Source organism: Eupeodes corollae, chromosome 3, assembly GCF_945859685.1.
Source record: "Eupeodes corollae chromosome 3, idEupCoro1.1, whole genome shotgun sequence".
Taxonomy (NCBI): domain Eukaryota; kingdom Metazoa; phylum Arthropoda; class Insecta; order Diptera; family Syrphidae; genus Eupeodes; species Eupeodes corollae.
The window spans coordinates 18734698-18756691 of record NC_079149.1 but is presented as its reverse complement, the minus strand read 5'-3'; positions in this window follow the sequence as shown (position 1 = coordinate 18756691).

Below are 21994 nucleotides of genomic sequence, written 5' to 3'. Positions count from 1 at the left end.
CCTATTTGTCTAGATAACCGACTTCATATAGCCCCATAAAAATACTCCAATGGTGTTTAATCACACGATCTTGAAGATTACACCACATGCCCACGAAGCGACACGAGATAATGCGCTGACCAAAAGTTTTCTTCAATAATTTGGAGCGTAGCACGAACTGACCCATTATTTTGGTAATAAATGTGGACAATTTTTAACTCGTTCTTCCGAATTAAGTCTAATAATTAAAAAGTGCATAAGGAAACTCAGCATAAATCAAGTGACAGCTGTCAACAAGAGCAACTCCGAAAAAAGTATTGCCAGACTAAAAAAAGACACTAAACCAAATTGGGTGGCGCAACAGTCTGTTGAGAACAAGGGCTTAGTGACTTACAGTTTTAAGCCGAATCCGAACAGCTAATTTAAGAAAGCACTTTTTATGACAAGAATTACTCTGGGACGATTTTTCAATTCCTCGCAAGAGGCAGTACCCGTTAAAAAAAACATTAGTTGACCAGGCAGGCATTAAATCCAAGATCTGGCCTGACACAGGTACTACAAATAGACCACAACATACAAAAACTATCAAAACAAACTTTGAAAGTAAATTTGATACGCAAAAAAACTCTTATGACATTTTTGCATAAGTTTCATCCTTCAAAAACTGTTCACGATTGAATTTCTGATACAAATTTTCTAACTCTATAGATTTTTTACCTATTCTTCATTATCTAAAACACATTATTGCAAACATTTTTCACTTAAATTATTGAAAGTGGGTAAAAATGGGTCTTCTATTTGACCATCTGTCACTTTTAAAGCATACATTTGACAGTTAAATACTGCACCATTACTAAAAATTAAACGAAACATTCTTCAAAAATGTACTAAAATTTCAAATCAAATCAAATTTATTATTGCAATTTTGCCATATTTTTATAATATTCAACATGTCCAGTTTTTGGTCCAGTCTAATAAAATGACAGGACAAAAATTCTACATGTAATTCATCAGCTCCTTCGCACCGCATTTCATTTTTCTTCATACCATTTTCAGTGTTTCAGCATATTCGTAGATACCTTACCTATGTTCATTTTTAACCGAAAACATTTTCAATTAAATTCCACTTGGATAAACCTTGAAGGACATGCAAAGGTAGTTCTTAGTGTTTAAATGTTGGTAAAAGATTTGAAAATTCCTGCAAATTTCTACAGCTACCTACCTCATTGAGGTTACTTTTGAATGGTTTGAATTTTGTGATTTCAGAAAGTCAAATTATCCTATAAGATAGTGTCTATACGGAAAACTAACTATTACCAAGAGATTTCCTCTCATCTGGCCACAGACAAAATTCAAAACCACAATGTTGTTAATCTATAAGGAACTTCTCTCTCTCACTCTTAACCTTTTTTCATGATCATAGAAGTTTCCTTAGAAACTTTATCCCAAGACGATGAAGACTAAACTATATCTGTAATCATCTTTTCTTACTTATCTCACTATAAATTGTTAGTAAGAGGAAATAGAAACAAGAATATTATAGTTTGAGATTATTCAAACACCATTTTGTATGAGAGGATTGAAATATAATAATCTTTGATGGAATGTTTCAGGTAGAAAAGAGATTATCAAATCAAATTCTTTTGTTTAAATTCATCGTTAGCTTTGTTCTATTTTTATCTTTCCAGCCGGTAATAGATGTATCAAAATATTGAAGTTGGAAAAAGAAAAATGAATCTCTTCATTTCGGGACTTTTCTTATTGTGCACAAAGATTTCTACGAAAGAAAATATCACTTCGAACTTACTTAGAAGCAAATAAAAATAAGAAAAAAACTGTCGATACAAAATAATAAAAAATATTTTGAAGTACTTCCTTGAAATTGCTCAGGCCCTTTCAATGTAAAGGGTGTATTTGGGTTCAATTTTGTGATTTTTTTCTTTTATTCAATTTTGATAGATTGGTTAAGAAAAACATATATATGATTATTTTTCAAAGAAAAGGTACCATGCGAGGGTAGCTACTTGTATTATGTAAGTCTGTTTGTGATTGAATTTTTCGTACACTTAGAAGTTGAATCTAGGTATTTCTTAAAGAAAGTTTCTTTTATATTGAATTTCAAAACGTCAAACTTCGTCTTCATTTTTGGCAGTTTACATACATATTACAATACTTCTACAATTCTTATTTTCTAAGCAATTCTGAAAGGTTTTCTCCTTAATATTCATCATACATACATCGTTTTTTCTCATAATATTGGATTTTATTTAAAAATAAAACGTTCCTGTATCCAAAGAGTGTATTTTAAAAATAGAATTTTTAACACAATTTAGAAACGAGATAACGGATCTCTTCAGGAACAATACAAAAATAAATTTCTAATCTTGAAAGAAATCAGGTTAAAAAGAAACATTTTATAAAAATCTATCCGGCAGGTTTTGAGAAAAATCATTTTTTGATTTTTGACCATCAATTTTTCTTGTCACGACTAAAGCGAATCTGCCTAAGACCTTAATTTCCAGGTTAGAACTCAATCAATTTGATGGTTTAGGCTGTAAGGAACGATATCGATAAGGACGTAATCATCGGATCCACGAAAAATGAACTTCTTTGTAAGATTTTACAATTTTAAGGGTTTTTTTTTTGTTAAACGACCCCTTATCGTAAATACCAAACATTCAAATATTATAATGACAGTTCGAATGACAGCTGAGTTTGGACGCAGTCAAATACCAGCGCTACCAACTTAAAACCAAAAAAAAAACAAAAAAAACGTCGTACATTATAAATGTAAATTTGAAAACATTTATTTAAATTTAAGTCCTATGCTAGGACTAATTTTTTGTTTCAAATTTTAACAAAGAAAATATTTGCATAAAAATAATATTTAACTCCATATTTGTTTTTATTAACAAAGCTTATTTTTCACAATAAATGTTTCACTCTCTGCCCTTGCTATGAATCAAAATGAAAAAAAAAATACAAAACTTTCACAGAATAACATTTTAAGTTACCTTTCAATTAAAACAACTTTCTATGGAAAAAAGGTTCATATTAATTAGTTCCCTGAAAAAAAAAAAAATAGCTTCAAAAACAGATATATTTCCATTGTTTTTAAATTCTGCTTTGACAGATTAAATTGATGGGCAAATGTCAAATATAAAGCTTAAGCTATGATCACACTTAGGAGAAAACTGTTGTAGTATTGTTGCATTATTTTTATAAGGAAAAAAAACACACACACAACTCTTACAATGTAAAATTGTATAAAATAAATCGAAATAATTCTCCCCCCCCCCCCCCCCTTTCATATAAAACAAAACAAATCAAAAATGCATAATAACATATAAAAATACCTTGAAAAAAAACTTCGTAGTAATCAATTTCCAAAAAATCCAAATACAATTACCCCAAAAAATACACCCAACGCCTTAATGCTTAATTTATGCTTTGACAGATTATTATGGAAGGGGAAATGTCAAACAGAGAGCTTAAGCCATGTTCACAGTTAGGAGAAAGTGTGGTATTATAGTTGCATTGCGTTAAATTAGGAAAAAATAAAAGCTATGAACTTTTACACTACTTTTATGATAATAAAGTGAAATATGACAATTAAGGGATAAGAACACACTGACATTTATTAAAAAAATTGTTTTAATGCACAAAATACTTGTAACAATACATATGTATGTATTTTAAAAATTGTGTTTTAACTTTAAAGTTTTAAAAACGAACAATGATTGAAAGGTTATTTTATATACAATTAAGTTGTTAATAACTGATAAAGAGTATCAATCACTCCTATAAAATATGTAGGTACAATAATTCTGACTAAGAATGTGTAAAAATAGTTTTCGTACTCAAATTTTATGATATTAAAAAACAATTATATCGCTTTACTACAAAATATTATTTTAAAAGAGACTTACGTATATTTTTTATAAACCCTGCCGATTTTTTTATTGTTAGATTTATTTCCAAAAAAATACAAAAATTCGAACAATTTAGTCTTACTGATTACAGAAGTGTTTTAAAGCACTATTCACATGAGCACGACCAACGACCGACGAATGAACGAATATTCGTCGATTTTGACATTTCTTTCACATGAGAGTTTCTAATTCGTCGCGAATGAACACCGTTCACCACCGAAACCAAAATTATTGATTGTTTTAGGTTAAGTACGCGGGATTATTTAATTCGTTGCGAGTGTGGATAATGTGGAAAATAAATAAAGTTTGATTTTTCGTATCAACTACAATTTTTTCCCCAACGAATAAATTTGTTTTCTTAAATTTATGAATTCATGATATTGAAAAGTAAAAGTATGCATCATAAATCAAATAGAAACTATATTGTATCGTTTTGTTAAGAATTTGTGTGGAAATATGTCTCCAAACGTATGTATATAACCTAACATTTTGTAATTTGTTCGTCGTTCGTTGATCGCGCTCATGTGAATACTGCTTAAGGGTTTATAATTACCTGTCAGACGTACCTATTTATTTTATGGTACTTTGTAGACCACTCAAAAACTTATTTTTAAAAGTTAACATCATTTCACGACTAAGTGAATATGCAATTTCGAAAAGGGCACATGACGGATATACATATTGTCTACTCCTTTTTTCGTATACCAAAGTGAAGTACATCAACATTATGCTGGAACACAGCACAAGGAAATTGATTTGATGATTGCTACAGAAATTTTTCTGTGTTGTCAAAAGTAAAATAAGACGCGAAGATGAACAATAAATTGATCTGATTATAAAATCAAGTAATAACGCTAAATTTTACAACGTGAGCAGTAAAGATTTTAAGAAATAACTCAAATAAATTACAAAGCTAAACCCTTATCAGTGAGGAGTTGCGAAAAAGCTGCAGAAAAATTGAAAGGCTACTTTTCAAGTGTCGAATTATTGTGAATTTGTTTTTGAACCAAGTAAAACTATGAAACAGTCACATTTTCCAAGAAGTTTACATTCTTTCAAAAATTAAAAGGTGCTTGTAGTAGCTTACCTAACTAAGCAAATTTAGTATTCATAAATATTGTAAAGACTGCTGACATTTCAAAGGTGAAACACTACGTACGTAAAATTCTACAATGGCCAACTAAAGGGTGTCCCAAAATTAACGTAAGATTTGAATTAAATAGAAAACGCCGTTTTTAGTCTTTTGATAGTTATATTTTTATTGACTCGTAAAGTACATAGGAAAGGGTTATGTATGGAATAACACATCGGACAAATGGCCTCCACGGCTTTGCATGCACATGCGCACTCTTTTGTTGAATTTTTCCATGACCATTCTGCATAAATGTGGCTGAATTTCGTTGATGCAGCGTTGAATCTCCTCCTTTAATGCACGGGTGGTTGTGCGTTTGTTGACATAGACTTGTGATTTCAAATAACCCCATAAAAGAAGAATGGTGTTAAATCACATGATCTAGGAGGCCAATTTTGATCACCGAAACGAGAGAGTACACGGCCTGGAAATGTCTCATGCAGTAATTGAATTGTTTCACGGGCTGTATGACATGTGGCACCGTCTTGTTGAAACCACATATTGGACACATCAATATCATCCAATTTTGGCAGAAAGAACTGTGTAATCATGTCGCGATATCGAGCACCAGTAACAGTCACTGCTTGACCAGCATCATTTTCAAAAAAAAATGGCCCAATTATGCCTCCAGCCCAAAATCCACACCATACAGTCACTCGTTGTGGATGCATTTGTTTTTCGACAATCACATGTGGGTTATTAAAATAACGGCAATTTTGGCGATTGACAAAGCCATCAAGATGAAAATGTGGTTCATCGCTTAGGATGATTTTGCTCGAAAAATCAGGGTCCATTTGTTGATGTTCAATAATCCATTCAACGAACTCTTTTCTCTGTCCATGGTCATTAGGCTTCAATTGTTGTGTTAATTGAATTTTGTAAGCATCAAGACACAGATCTTTGGTGAGTATACGCTGTAGAGAGATTCTTGAAATTTGCAATTCTTGTCCACGACATCGAATTGAGGTTCCGGGATTGTCAGCAACACTCTCACGCACTGCTTCGACATTCACATTTGAACGGCTTGTTTTTGGACGACCAGTGTGTTTGGCGTCCCCAACGGATCCAGTCTCCATGAATTTTTCAATTAATCTCTTCACAGTTGACGAAGTTAAAACACTATTCCGACCATATTTTGTATGAAATTTTCGAACTGCAGCCACCAAGCATTCACTATTTTTGAAATATTCTTTAATAATGAAGACACGTTGTTCTATCGTGTAACGCTCCATTTTTAATAACCCTATTCTGTTAGCTGTCAAATTGATTTTTTTTCAGGGTTGCCAACACTTCACTGCACAAATGCCGGCAAATTCAAATCTTGCGTTAACTTGGGGACACCGTTTAGAAGATTGTTAATTAAACAGAAATAAAAATTACATATACTTCAAGTGTTTTTTTTTTTTTAAATGTATTCTACTTACTCAAACCAGTAAATTTCGAAAAGTGCATATCTCCCAAATATGAAGTATCTCATAACACATTTATATTAATTTTGAACATAAATCAATTTAAGATTTTTCGAAGGCTTATTAACATCAAAACATAACTCAATACCGACTTTTAGTAACTATGCACTAGTTTAAAAAATATTCAGTTTCGGAATATTCTTTAAACAAGTACACATATTAAAGTGCATTGATTACATTTCTTCTCCAGGTTTTTTGAACACTTAACCCCGTTTTAGACTATGTTTTGGAATACGTTCCAGATACCTTTTATTGGCGGCTATTTCTCGGAAACCCGTAAAGACATTGACTTCAAATATCCTTTGTCTTACAGATAATAACATCAAAAGATACTTACTGAACGGACTTTTATAAAAATTGGGAGACTGAAAAAAAATATTTGTAGCCGCAAATATTTTACAAACAAGAATTGATATCACTTCCTAAATTTTATAGAACGATAATTAACTTTTTTGGAACCTGGTGAAGTTTATAAAAAAATCAAGTTGATAATTTTACTGCAAAATAAATAATTTCTAATACCAAAGAAAATTACTAAAATAGGTAAAAATTGATTTTCTCGAATACGTTGAAATTATAGAATTTTATAAAAACATTTGACACACATTTTAAAAGAAAAGAAAAATGCCAACTGACGAAAAAAAAGTGTTAGAAAACACAAAATGTTATTATTGATTTTTTGTAAAACATTTAGTAATATCATATTTACAGAAAAAGAGGGTGGAATGCGACCCGCACTGATAACTTCCCATCCCGTCTGTCAATTTGTCTTGCTTAAAAGTTTGTAGGTTTTTGTGTTGGGTTAAAAAAAGTTGTCAATTAATTATTCCTAAAAATTTCAAAATTACTAACAATATTTTTCATACAAAGAAATAATTTAGACTAAAAATCTACTTTTGTTAAATAGGTTTTTAGTCGAAAACAAATTTTTACAAATTTTAGTAGCATTTCCTAAATTTTTGCAATTTGGATGAATGAAATTGATTTGAGAAATATCAAGAACCGAACATCAATTTTTACCAAATTTGCGTACTATTTTTTGTAGATTATGAAAAAACAGACCGTTTGATTTTTATAAAACAAACTTCTGAATATCGAAAACAATATTTTCTGTGAAAAAAAAACAAGTTTAAAGACAATATTTTTAATTTTTGAAAAGCTTTTTGCGTCGCAAGTAAATTTTTGTACAAAACATTTCAATTCGTTTTTTCTCAAAATTTTATTGAGTGTTGACAAAAATATTTTTTAAAAGATTGAACTAGTTTAAAGCCAATATTTCAAAGTTTTGAAAAGATATTTGGGCCGAAAATCAATTTTTACTCACTTTTGTTAAATTTTCTTTTAAGGTTTTATGTTTTGTAAAAAAAGCTTTCAATTCGATTTTTCTTTAAATCGTAGCTAATGTTGAAATCAATATTTCTTAAAAGAAAAATAAGTTTTAAGCCATAATCTCAAGTTTTTGAAAATATACTTGACTCGAAATTCAATTTTTACCAACTTTGAGTAATGCTTTTTTAGATTTTTATTTTTATAAAAAAAATGTCAATTTAATTTTTATCAAAATTTTATCAGATGTTAAAAACGTTATTTTTATGGTGAAATCATTTTTTTCAGGTTTTTGATTTATGAAAAAAAAACATTAATTGGAAAAACGTATTGGTTTGGTATCACAATACAATATATAATATAAAATTTAATTCAAGTCTCTACCTTCATTGGTTCGTGAAATATGTAGGGTTAACCAACATTTTCACCTTTTTTAACTGCTATGGACGACGAAAAAAACATCACGAACGTACGGACGTACGAACTTACGTTCACACGCACGCAAAGACATCTTCCTAAAAATCTTTTATTTCGACTGTAGGGACCTTGAAACGTCGAGAAATAACAAAATAACTTCCTATGGGAAGTTGGAAATTTAAATCGACGAATCGTCGAATCGTGAACGTTAAAAGATCAGTTTCAAAAGTATAAAATTTCTTAGCACCGTTTCATTACTGATTTCATAATTTCCTAAGTTCTTTAAAAACGAAAATTTGGTTATTTCAAAATATGTCATGTTTAGCTTAACAGTCAAAAACATGAAGTTATGAAGGTCGCACCCCAGTCTTTTCTATTATGTCTTTTCAACTTGTTCTTAGAATCACTGATGCGAATAACATACATTTAGACATTTATTTTCATATTTTTGAAATAACTTGCTCCAAATTTAATCAAATTCGGAAGAGAGCAAATTTCAAATGACGAATAAGACAAACTTTGTCTGTGTTGACACTTCTTGTCAACTTTGTCATCATACTATTCTGTTGATTTAAGTTAAATTATTCAGTAAGTGCTTGAAAACCAAAACAATTTTCATTTCATTTCTATAAGAACTTTTTGATAACTCATGATACATGAAAGAAAAAATATTCACTTCTCGTCATGCGATTTCAAAACTAATGCTGTTTTTTTTTTTGTCTTCAAGGCAAACCAAACTCGAAACCAATTTTATAAATAAGTTCGGTATCTTAACTTAAAACAAAAAACAACAAAAACTTAAAGTTTAAAATTGCACACACAAATCAAATATGTACCCATTTTGAATTAAATTTAAACTTTCATCAATTTTTGTAGTGAGTTTGAAAAGAAAAACATTCTGTAAAAAACAAATATGAAGACAAAAATTCTAAAACTTACAAAGACATAGACTTCGACGAATATATGATACAAAAACTTGGTTTTCTTGGTTTCACCATTAAAAGGGTTGAATATTCCCACAGGGGATGGGATTGATGTTGATGGAGATGATGTCGAGTGATGTACTTCAAAATATAAAGGGAGGATAATGGTGGGGTGGTGGTTTTATGTATATTCAAACATTATGCATTTTCCATAAACTTAATCTAACATTATACAACTTTCGATAGCTTCTTAAAGGTTTTCTTCTTTTTTTGTTGTTGTTGTATTTCATTTGTTTTCCTTTAATATTTCACGTACATTCATATACTTGAATGTAAGTAGAATGAAACAAAACTTTTGGGGAAGATGGATTAAATATCAGAGTTGGGGTGAGTTAGGGTGTTAAGACACATGATGATATGGGGTTTAAATATAAAGGGAGAATAACTTCGATTGGTTTTAAGGGGGTTAGTAGAGAGAAGTAAGAATTTGTAGAAGTTTTGGTAAAAGTACATTTCAGATGGTGTCATATACTCAAAGTTCCAGAATCTTAAACCAAATCCATTAAAGGACGACAAAATTATTGGTTTTCTTTGTTTAATTGCATAAATTGAAATAAGTTCCTATAGAGCATCTAAGAGTTTCGAAATTATGTATTTTTAAGCCGAATTTTTGATTTAGAGGAATTTACGAAAAATATACAGACAAAATGTAAAGTTTCAGTACAGTTTTATGATAGGTTGAATCAATTTATTAATATTTTTGTTAGGGGCCATTTTCAGTTCGTTTAAAAATGTTAACAAAAATGTTTTTCAAAAGTTTAAAGTCCATCGAAACTAAATTTTGTACCAATTTTAGTTATTTTTTTGTAAGGATTTTATAATTTGTAGGATTTAGATATTTTTCGAAGCTTCACCAAATGTTAACAAAATGAAAATGGTTTGAAGTCAATATTTTCATCATAATCAATTTTATAAATTTTAAGTCGGTTTATCAAAAGATCTGATTTTTTGTAAAAAAAAATGGTCAATTGGATTTTTCTTGAGTGTTGTTTTGTTCTACTTGTATTTACTTAAGGTGACCTTACTAGGGCCTCACCTAACAAACTTCTCCATCTAGCTCGGTCCCTAGCTAGATGTCTCCAGTTTCGCGCTCTAAGTTGGATGAGGTCACTTTCTACTTGTGCGCGCCACCTGATCCGCAGTCTTCCTCTACTGCGCTGTCCTGTGGGTGTGGATTCGAAGACTTTCTGGCCCGGAGCATTGGTTTAAATGCGCTCTACGTGACCCAGCCATCTTAGTCGTTGGACTTTTACTCTTCTGGCTAAGTCTAAGTCGCTGTACAGCCCGTACAGCTCGTCGTTCCATCTTCTCCTCCACTCCCCTTCGATGCATACGGGACCGTAGATCACACGAAGAACTTTTCTCTCGAAGCGACCCAAGGTGCTTTCATCAGCTCTTGTCATAGTCCATGCTTCTGCACCGTATAGCAGGACGGGGATGATAAGGGTCTTATATAGCAACACTTTGGTTCCTCGAGAGAGGACTTTAACACTCAATTGCTTTCTTAGTCCAAAGAAACAGCGGTTAGCAAGAGTTATTCTGCGTTTGATTTCAGCGCTGGTGTTGCTTTCTGCGTTTACAACGGAGCCTTGACTACCTCAAAGTAACGTCTGTCTATGGTGACGTTTTGACCAAGACTTCGGTGTTGTTGCCTCTGCCTCAATACTGACAAAAGTTCCATTGTCATCAGCATATGCTAGTAATTTTATAGACTTTTGAAAGATAGTGCCCCTAGTGTTGACGTGTGAGCTCTGCACTATTCTTTCAAGCACGATGTTAAAAAAATCAAATGACAGCGCATCACCTTGTCTAAAACCTTTTTTGACATCAAAAGGTTCTGTTAAGTTGTTTCCAACCTTTATGGAGCTGCGTGAATTCCTTATGGTCATCCTGAATAAATGGCCGAGTTTTGCAGGGATGCCAAAACTAGACATGGCTCTATACAGCCCATCCCTGTAGATGCCGTCATATACGGCCTTGAAATCGATGGAAAGATGGTGGGTGTCGAATTGGGATTCTTGGTTTTTTTCCAGGATCTGCCGTAATGTGAATATTTGACCGAGTGTAAACTTTCCTGGTCTAAAACCACACTGATAGGATCTTTCAGGTTGTTGACAATCTTTAGCTTTAGAAAGTCACATATTACGGCAGAGAAGATTTTATAGGCGATGTTAAGTAGACTAATTCCTCTAGTTGTTGCAGTTTAGTGGTTCTTCTTTTTTCAGGATCGGGCAAACAAAACTGAGGTTCCATTCATCGGGCATGCTTTCTTCCGACCATATCTTACAAATAAGTTGGTGCATGTTCTTAACCAACTTATCTGTAGCTGCTTTAAGAGCTTGGCATTCAAGCCATCCGTTTCAGCGGCTTTATAAGACTTCAGCTTAGATATGGCAATCTTTACTTCGTCTAATTCGGGAGGACGGGATTGTTGGCTTTCGTCATCTATGTTGAATGGATCATCCTGACTGACAGCGGAATTCGGTTCGTCGTCGCCGTTAGCAAACAGTCTGCAGAAGTGTTCCTTCCATATCCTCAGCATTGACTGCGGTTCCACTATGATGTTTCCACTTTCTTCTTTGCAGCTTTCGGTTCTAGATTTATGTACCTGTGAATTTTGTTGCACCTGTTCATAAAACTTTCGAACTTCATTCCTGCTTTTAAACCTCTTTGACCGCACGCTTCTCATGCCCTTTCTTTTTCCTTCTGAGAAGTCGGAGTTCGGGAGTCGGTAGGCGAGAGGCCTCTTCTCGAATGTTATGCAAAACAAAAATAGTATTACCTTACAAAATAATTCTATGCATCTAAGAACAACGTTTTTGATATTTGGTAAACATTTTAGAACATTCGAAGTGGCTGTTTTTTTTGCAAGATGTAAAATCCAAAACAAAAACAATACAAATTGGTTTTCGACTGAAATATCTCGGGAAGAAAAGAACATCTTGAAAAATATTGTCGGGAACTTTTAGGATTTTTTTTTTTTAGAAAAATTCAGTTCACAACTTTCTGTACAAAAAAACGAAAGCCTAAATAAGAGCAACTAAAAACTATTAAAAATGGTTTCCGATTGAAGTATTTTGATTATAAAGAAAGATATTGACTCAAAACTTTACTACATAAAATTGTATTATTAATATTCTGTGAACTTTAAGAAATGTCTGCAGTTGGGTACGAATGTGAAGTTATCAATGTGGGTGGAATCCCAACCTCTTTTTTTAAATTTTTCTTTAACTGTAAAACAGATAATACAAAATTTCAGGATATAACCTTTCAAAATACATCCCTGAATGGATAAGCTTTTTGCCACTCCAAACTCATCTTTTCAACTAAAAAGAAAACAAAACCAGTAAATTAAAAAAAGTTTTTCTATTTAAATAGATACAAACGCATTTTCATTCTTCATTAAGTTTTCATAATATTTTTCTTTGCTCCCGAATCCTATTATAGCATTATACTGATGATATCTGTTGATGCTCGACTTTGTTTTAATAAATCTCATGGCTTCTGAAATTAAATTGGGGACATTTTCATAGGAACTCTTCTAAGCTCCTCACATTCTTCAAATGAACTACATAAATATAAATCTTAAAATGAAACGACTTAATGAATTAAAATTTCTTTTTTGGCCATTTAAAAATATTTTACGAAGTCAAATTATTAACAAAGTTAAATATTCTAACAAAGAGACCACAATGGCAAATTTATATGCTCCATTAACAAGGCACACATAAGCTAAGTCAACAAACAAGCTTTCTTTTCAATTTCTAGACAATAAACAATAAAGAAAAAAATAAAGAAATTAATCCTTTTTTAATTGCAAAATATTTTTCAAAAGTTTACATCAAATAAAATATGTTTGTACATTCAAGGAATTCAGATCAACAGAACATGATAATAAAAAGAGAATACAATTTACATTAAATTGTGTTTCTTTAGAATTTGTGCAATATGCGAGTTCATATTAAGCTTCGATAAATTACGTTTCTGACTTATATTAAAAATAAGAATAAGAAGAAAACAGACTAAATCCATGTTAATGCTCTGAGAAGATTATTCGAACAATTATTACGGATAATAATAACGAAATATTTGATGCTTGTGGCGATAGAATTAAATACAACATTTTCCATTGTATTTTATTTTAATAATACAATTAGAATGGTTTTTCAGAATTTTGTGATTTAAAAAGACAAAGTGTTGTAGAAGAATTTATTGAGCAAAGAGACATGTTAAGTGGAATTTAGTGAAATAAAATTCTAAAAATATTTAATAAACTGGTTTTACAAATAAAAACTCAAAATTTTTCTGAACTAAGTGTCATTTAAAAACAAATTTGAGTCCTTGATAGTTTACAAGATAAAAGAATTTAAAAGTAAAAATATTGTTTTTGGAAAATCAAGTGTCTCCATTATTTGTAAAAATGTGTCGTTTTTTTTATTATTTTTATTAAATTTTTTTTGAAGATCTGTATCTTATTCAAAAATGGGAGTATTGAAATAGCCTAAATAAAAAAAATGGCCTTGGTGGATGCGACCTTTAAAAAGATTCGGTTATCATATGAACGCTCCGAATTGACGGTGACAATCGTTCCATCGTCGTTTTCGAAGAAGTAAGGTAAAATCACACCTCCGCTCCGGACCAAACAGCGCACTTAACAGTAACTTTTTGTGGATGTAAAGGCCTCTCTTCAATTACTTGAGGCTTCTTAAAACCCCAAATACTACAATTTTAATGATAAACACACCCATCGATTGAGAAATGTGCTTCGCCTTTGAAGAAAATTTACTTCGAAAAATTGCAGTCCACCGCCTGTTGTTCAAGCACCCATTCGACGTATCTACGACGTTGTGAATGGTCAGCTAGCTTCAGGGTGTTGTGTTAGCTGGACTTTATACGTTGTTGATAAGACATTCCTAATTCCTGGAAACGACGAGGGTGGGTCACATTTATTATTTTTAACTTCCCATAAGGAGTTATTGTAATGGGTCCGATTTATCGAATTGAAAATTTTCTGACTAGCAGGGTGAATAGATTATTTGAGAGCCATGTAACCTTAAAAACCAAAAGCTGCGCTCCTCACAACAAACCATGGTTCACAAATGACATACTTTCTTTGATGAGACAGCGTGACCTAGCCTATAGACGTTGGAAACTCTTTCGTCTTGACAGCTTTCACCAAAAATGTACCTCTTTGCGCAACAAAACTATTCAAAAAATTCGTAAGGCAAAATCCGCTTTGTATGCAACTGGCATCAACGCGTCTTTAGGAAGTAAGCAAATTTGGAAAAATTTGAAGAATATCGGTGTTGGAAAAGTATCTTGTGGTTTGGCTGAAGACATTGACATCAACGCTCTCAACAAATCTTTCGTTTCTAACCCAATTATTAACCAGCAAGAGATCCCATACAATATTGTGAAGAGATTTTTTCATCGCATACCTCAAACTCAAATTCATTTATGTTTTCTGCAATAACTGCGGAGGATGTTGTAGAAGCACTCCTCTCTATTAAGTCTAAAGCTATATACCTTGATAATATGCACCCTTCGTTTTTGAAAATTATTTTACCAACGCTCTTGCCCGTTATTACGTTTTAATTCCATCTTGGTACAAAATGAATTCCCAACACAATGGAAAAGGGCAAACATATTACCCATTCCAAAAACTTCAAAAGGAGACGAACTTAGGCCAATCTCAAAAGTTTTTGAGAAAATTATACAAAAACAAATGAATGAGTTTCTTAATCTGTTCAGTCTATTAACCCCCAAGCAACCAGGCTTTCGAAAGAAAAACAGCTGCATTACAGCTTTGTTAAGTGTCTCGGAAGATATAAGAAAAGCTATAGACGAGGATAATGTCACATTTTTAATACTCCTCGATTTCTCAAAAGCGTTTGACATGGTAAATCACATGGTACTTTGCGAAAAACTCTTACGTTATTTTAACTTTTCTTCCTCCGCAGTCAGGCTCTTATTTTCATACCTTACTGATCGAGTGCAAGCAGTGTTAACAGAACTCTTTCCAACTTCTTACCTGTCGTTAGGGGAGTTCCGCAAGGTTTTATTCTTGGCCCGTTGTTTTTTTCAATTTATGTTAACGAACTTCCTTCAATTGTAAGACAATGTTCAATACTCCTGTATGCTGATGACACCCAACTCTATTTGAGCTGACCATTGGGACTTATTGAACACTCTGCAGCTTGTATAAATGAGGACTTAAGCTTGGTTGAGCGTTGGTCGGTTGATAACTGCTTACTTCTTAACCCAAAGAAATCAAAGTGTCTCGTGGTTTCAAAAAACAAAATTGATGTGTCCTACGCATGCTATAGTCAACACAGCACTTTATTCCTTTAACAATTAGAATTCTGCTAGTGTAAACGCTGATTTTACCTCTGCTTACTTACGGCTGTGAAATATTTTGTATGTTAGACTTCGAGAGTAAAAGTAAATTAACGGTTGCATTTAATAGCGCAATAAGATATATTCACGGGCTGCGACGTTACGATAGAGTTTCGCAGTATACATCCCAACTTCTTGGGATGTCGTTTGAGAATTTTATAAAATTCCGCACAATAACCTTGTTTTCTGACATACTTCTAACCCTCCAACCTGTAGGGATGAATTAAACTTTTTCAACTCTAACAGATGTCGTGATCTAGTAATTCCGCGTTTTCATTGTCTAACATCTGAACGTCAGTTCTTTGTCAACTCAGTAAGAATTTGGAATTTGCCGTGAGAAATAAAAAGTATTAATAACACGAAACAAATGGGAAAGGAACTTAAACTTTACTTTAATAATGCATAGATTGAGTTAAATTCGCAAATTTGTAAAAATATGTAAAACTTGAATTAAAATCAATTATGTACGTAACGTAGCTACTGTACATTTTACAAGCTACACTATAAATAAGATATTGTATCTTAAAGTGTAAGCTAATCAAGAAAATAAATAAATACTAAAAAAAAAATAATAACATTTCCCGACGTTTCAAGGTCCCTATAGCCGAAGAAGCCCGTTCTACTGTACGTCCGTACGTTCCCGACGTTTTTTTTTTGGAAAAAATTAAATTAAATTAACAGTTTTTTTATAAATTAAAAAAAATGTCTCTCCTCAAAAATTTTACTAATAAAAACTGATTTCATATCTAAAACAATTTTAAGTAACGAAAAAAACCATTTTTAACATAGCGTAAAATTTTGAAAAAAATCAAATTAACGTTTTTTTTTTCATAAAAAATTAAAACCTAAGAAAAAATTACTCAAAGTTGGTAAAAATTGAATTTCGACTCAAATTTCTTTTCAAAAATTTGAGATAATGGGTTCAAATTAATTTTATCTTATAAGAAAAATCGATTTTAACATTCGTTAAAATTTTGAGACAAATAAAATTGATAGTTTTTTTACAAAAAATAAAAACGTAAACACAAAAATTAATAAACTGTGATAAAAATTGAATTTTGACACAAATATCTTTTCAAAACTTTGAGATATTTGCTTGAAAATACTTTTAAATTAAAAAATATTGTTGTCAACATTCGGTAAAATGTTGCGAAAAATTAAATTGACAGTTTTTTTTACAAAAAAATAAAAACGTAAATAAAAAAATTAATAAAAGTTTGAAAATATTGATTTTCGACTCGAATATCTTATCAAAAGTTTGAGATTTTGGCTTAAACGTACTTTTTAAAAAAAAATATTCTTGTATTCATTTAGTAAAATTTTGACAAAAATCTAATTGACAGTTTTTTTACAAAAATTAAAACCCAAAAAAAAAAAAACAAAACAATTGGTAAAAATTTACTTACGACTCAAATAGCTTTTAAAAAATTAAAATACTGTCTTCAAACTCTTTTTCTTTCACAGAAAATATTGTTTTCGACATTCAATAAAAGCTACAAAAAATAGTAGGTACGCAAATTTGGTAAAAATTGATGTTCGGTTCTCAGTATTTCGTGAATAATAGAAAACATTGAAAATTTCATTCATCCAATTCGTAAACATTTAAGAAATGCTACTAAAATTGGTAAAATATTGTTTTCGACTAAAAATCTATTTTACAAAACTAGATTTTCAAACTAAACTAATTCTTTATACGAAAAAGATTGTTGTTAATTTTAAAATTTTTAAGAATAATTAAAATAACAACTTTTTTAACCCAACACGAAAACCTACAAACTTTTATCGGAAGTTATTAATGTGGGTCGCATCCCAGCTTCTTTTTAAATATATGTTAACAATCGTTTTTAAAAGTCTCTTTGTATAAAGAAACAAGCTCGTCCGACCAAACGTGAATGTCATTTATGTAGAAACTGATAAAAGCCTTTTCAAAATGACTGCCAAACATTCACCATTTTTCAGTTCCTGCTTTTTGTACCACTTAGCATTAATCTAAACTAATCGGCTTATAAAAACGGATATCCGAACGATGTCGAACTCCATACAATTTTGGTTTTCGACAGAACTTCAAAATCAATAACAACATTTCTGAAATATTTCAAATTTGTTTTTGAGTTATGTCATTTTAAATCTGAAAAGTCAAGCAGAAACCCGACTTGATAAAGATTTATTTATGTATCAAAAGGATTCACCTAAAATGTCCCTTAAAGAATAAAATTAATTTCCGTTAATTTCTCAAAAAATGGCCGTAATAAAGTTTATAGATTTATCTATACCAATGTAATCATCCCTTTGGCCATTTGTTTTCTTTACAAATAGAATAAAAAAGTACTCTTTCTAAAATAAATGACAGTCACAACTTGACAACATATTTCAAACTGTCAAGAATTGACAGTTCAATTTATTTTTCAATCCAAGAAGTTCAATAGAACTCTTTACTTAATATTATTTTACCTAAATTGTACAAGGCACATAAACGAGCATTACTTTTGTGTACCTGCCACACAATTTGTAGTCAAATCGGTGCTTTTTTATTTATGTACTTTACCTACCCGTATAATCGTACAACCAACAAAATACTTAAGGGAGCTTTTTCATCAATTCTTTCCCGCAATTAAGCCTTCCGGGAATTTCAACATTCAAATAATTTCCAAAAAATAAAAGAAAAATAATCAATAAAAAACAATACAAAAGTTGCTGAATTTATTTCCAACCCTTCCACCCAATTCTGGAAATTCCTCAAATAAAATTATTAATTTTTAAGGATTCTATATACATCTGTAGTATAGAGCCTTACAAAGTTGATGTTTGAAGAAATCAACATAGTCTAAGGCAAAAACACTCTATATAAAGATATAAATCCCCGGTAGACATCTTGGTTTGCCTACAAGCTAAACCGGAAATCAGCCTCATAAACTTTTTCATAGTGTGCGTGTAATTTCTCCTCCAATTTATTAAATTTCCCCAAAAAACTCAGTAAGTGTGTCTATGTATGCGTGAAAACACGTCAATCTTTTCTCGTTGAATTCGTTCACATTACAAATACAACAATGTAAACAAATGGGTTTTGGAGGGTGATACGTACGAAGGATTTATATCTTTACTAGAGTGTTTTTGGTCTAAGGCATCACGCATCAAAACTAACTAAAGGTGCTACTAAACGTAATTTACTTATCGGTTAGCTTTTAGTTTGAGTAAGCGGAAAATTATTTGTGTCGGTAAAAGGTAGATTCATGCTGAAACCTTCTGTTTTCTAGTTTTCCATATAAAAACATCATAGTTTTTCAAAATCCTGCCTGGAACTATACAAAATAGGTAGGTAATTAGTAAGAAAACTAATTAAATAGTTCTCAGTTCATCATGAAGTTGGTAGATACAAACAGTTAAGGGAAAAATAATTATGTGATCTAATTACAGAGAATTTTTGGGTAGGCAAATTGCATAAGAACTATTTGGTATAATTAAAAAGCTACAAGGCTATAAGACTTAACTTGTAAATAACTTGGGATAAATGAGCTTTCTGAAAAACTGAAATAACTACATTAAAGTATGCCTTACCTTTCCAATGATCCATCTGATTATATGGTTTTCATTTCCATATTCACTTTGTTTAAGGCTGTGGTTTCATCGGTTCATTAAGTTCCACTGAATTACGGTCGTCTATAACACAACAGGACTCTTAATGGTTTTTCTTCAGAATGTGAAATACACTCGTGTTTTTGATTAACACAACATTTCAACAACAATTGATGCGTGTACGATTTCGCCATGGTTGGTTTAAGTGATTTCTTCGAATCTGTGAAAGTTTTCACTGCAATTTGCTGTCGAAAACTATGGAAAAGAAAGTTTTCAGACATTTTTCATTGGGAAATAGGGCAATTTATAAGGAAGCAAGTAAGTTTACCAAAACCTTATTGTCCGTCGACTTTTGAAGTGCCATTCTGAAAAGAAGAAAATACATTTTCTGATGTTTTGCCGTTGATTAATGGTGCCATTCCTTACACTGGAAATCGTATTGAATATGCTTTAGAATTTTCATTTTCATTTGAGATTAGGGCTCCGTATGTTTCCCATACGCATCGTCTAAACATAAATAAATCACGAAAACGAATTTTGAACGCAAACAATTAAAACTACACGATTTAAAGCAGGGAACAGTTTTGAATTTGTTTTATGTGGACGATTTGTTTACAAAAGTCCAATTTATGTTCCAAGTGATTGCACTCCAAAGAAGTTGAAAAGCACGTAAAGCATAATGAGGGAATTCACACAAAATAGGGCATCAAAGTCAACTCCGGCAAATCTGAGTTGGTTTGCTGAAGAACAACCGCAGAACACAGGAACACACCATCAGCCGGAAGTACCCATAGTTTTATCTTAAATCTGCCTGACAGTTTTCAACTGACAATCAAACCAGTGTCGGACTTAAAAGGGGTTATGCTTGAACCCTCACGTAGCTTCAACTATTCTCAAAAAGGCAAATTTTGATTTCCATCGCAAATACTTCCTGAATGGGGAAACAATACAAAATCAACTTGCTTAACTTCTTAGCCCGGTCATCACACACAATGCTTTTCTGTGTGATTTATCATTCCAATAACTGTTTTGAATAAACTACATTACCGACAAAAGTATTGAATGCATGAAAAGTGCTACCAAACTAACTGCCAGTGTTTGGAAATCACCCAAACCCAGAACCCCTGTAGATGGGGCCTTTAAAGTGTCAATCATTTTTCAGAGTTTTATGAGTTTTCAGAGTGAATCACTCATGTGTATCTTTGTTTTAAACGTAGCCTTGAAAACGAATCCATGGTCCTCACCTTTGATTGAAACAAAATAAAGAAACATTTTAAAACAAAATATAAAAACACACTTCGCTGAGAAAGTAGGTATGATCAAAAGTCAAATTCAACACGTAAAATTTGTAATGTACTATTATAAAGTTACATTTTTAATGAATTTGAAATTTTAAAAAATTAAGAGTATGGTAAGAATACATAATAAAACAAAGTTTTAATGGAAAATATACGCGCTGATAGTACATGACTAGCCTATGGCTTCTATAACATAAAATTTGAATTTTTCTTGTTTTAATTTTTGAACATGCTATAAAAGTGTTTCAGCTGTTTTATAATATATGTACATATTACTTTGTAACTTTGAAATGTTTGTTGGGGTTTTTTAATATGCTTTTACATACATAATGTAAGTTAGGGTGATTCTTATTTCAAGTTTCTTATTTAAAACATTTATTAAATAATTGTAACTTTAAAAATCATTGATTTCTTGAATTGCGATTTTCTAGCTTTGACAGGTGATTACGATCATATTGTGTGTCATGTTGTCTCATTTATATAGTTTATCTTGTCACATAAACATTCAGAATTAGAGCATTTAAAAAACCAAAAAAAAATAATTAAATAAATTAGTTTTTAAAAGTGCAACACAAACCATTTAAACAAAGATAACATTCGTATTCACCACTGAAACCAGTTCATGGAAAGATTTTGACAGATCACTTTTAGCGATCGATGACAATTCTTGTCATTGAAAAATTTACACCTGACATTTTCTTCTGACAGAAGTCTTTCAATGGAGTTGTACTAATGCCATACTTGAATCAATTTTAGTTTCTAAGATTTTTGAGAATTTTCTCAGTCAGATTGATAGAGCACGATTATGAAATATAAAAAGATAAAGAATTCTTTAGAAATCGAATAATACAGAAAACGATAAGTTGAACTGTCAATCTCCTATCATAACAAAACAAAAACAAAGAAGAAGTTCAAAATGTTGTAAAATAATTTGAAAAAAAGGAATGGGCCAACGACTCACGCAACTAGTTCCAAATACACCACAACATTTTTAAATTATAGTCTGTCATTTTTTTCAGAACTCCGATAATTTTGTTACAAATTTTAATTTTTTTAGAATCTTATATATTAGAAATATAAACTGATCAAATAACTTTTAATTGTGACAGTTAAACAAATTTAAACAATAAGAATGTCTGCGTTCAGGCTCAGCCTGATAGGGTATCTGGATACCTTTTTGTTAGTTTTTACGGGTAAAGGAACTGCTGAGATGTCAAAAAGTGAATCCAATGTTATCCAGGATTTCCGATATCTGACAGAATTGCTTATTCAACATATGGTTGGTATTTTAAGGAACCCGACAGTTAATTTCAAAAATGTATGATTTTTGGTACGAATCCAGTAAATAAACTTTAAGTTATCCATTGAAATTGTTATTTTCCAATAATTTTGTACCTCGAATCGCTTATTCAACATATGGTTGGTATTTTAAGGAACCCGACAGTTAATTTCAAAAATGTATGATTTTTGGTACGAATCCAGTAAGTTA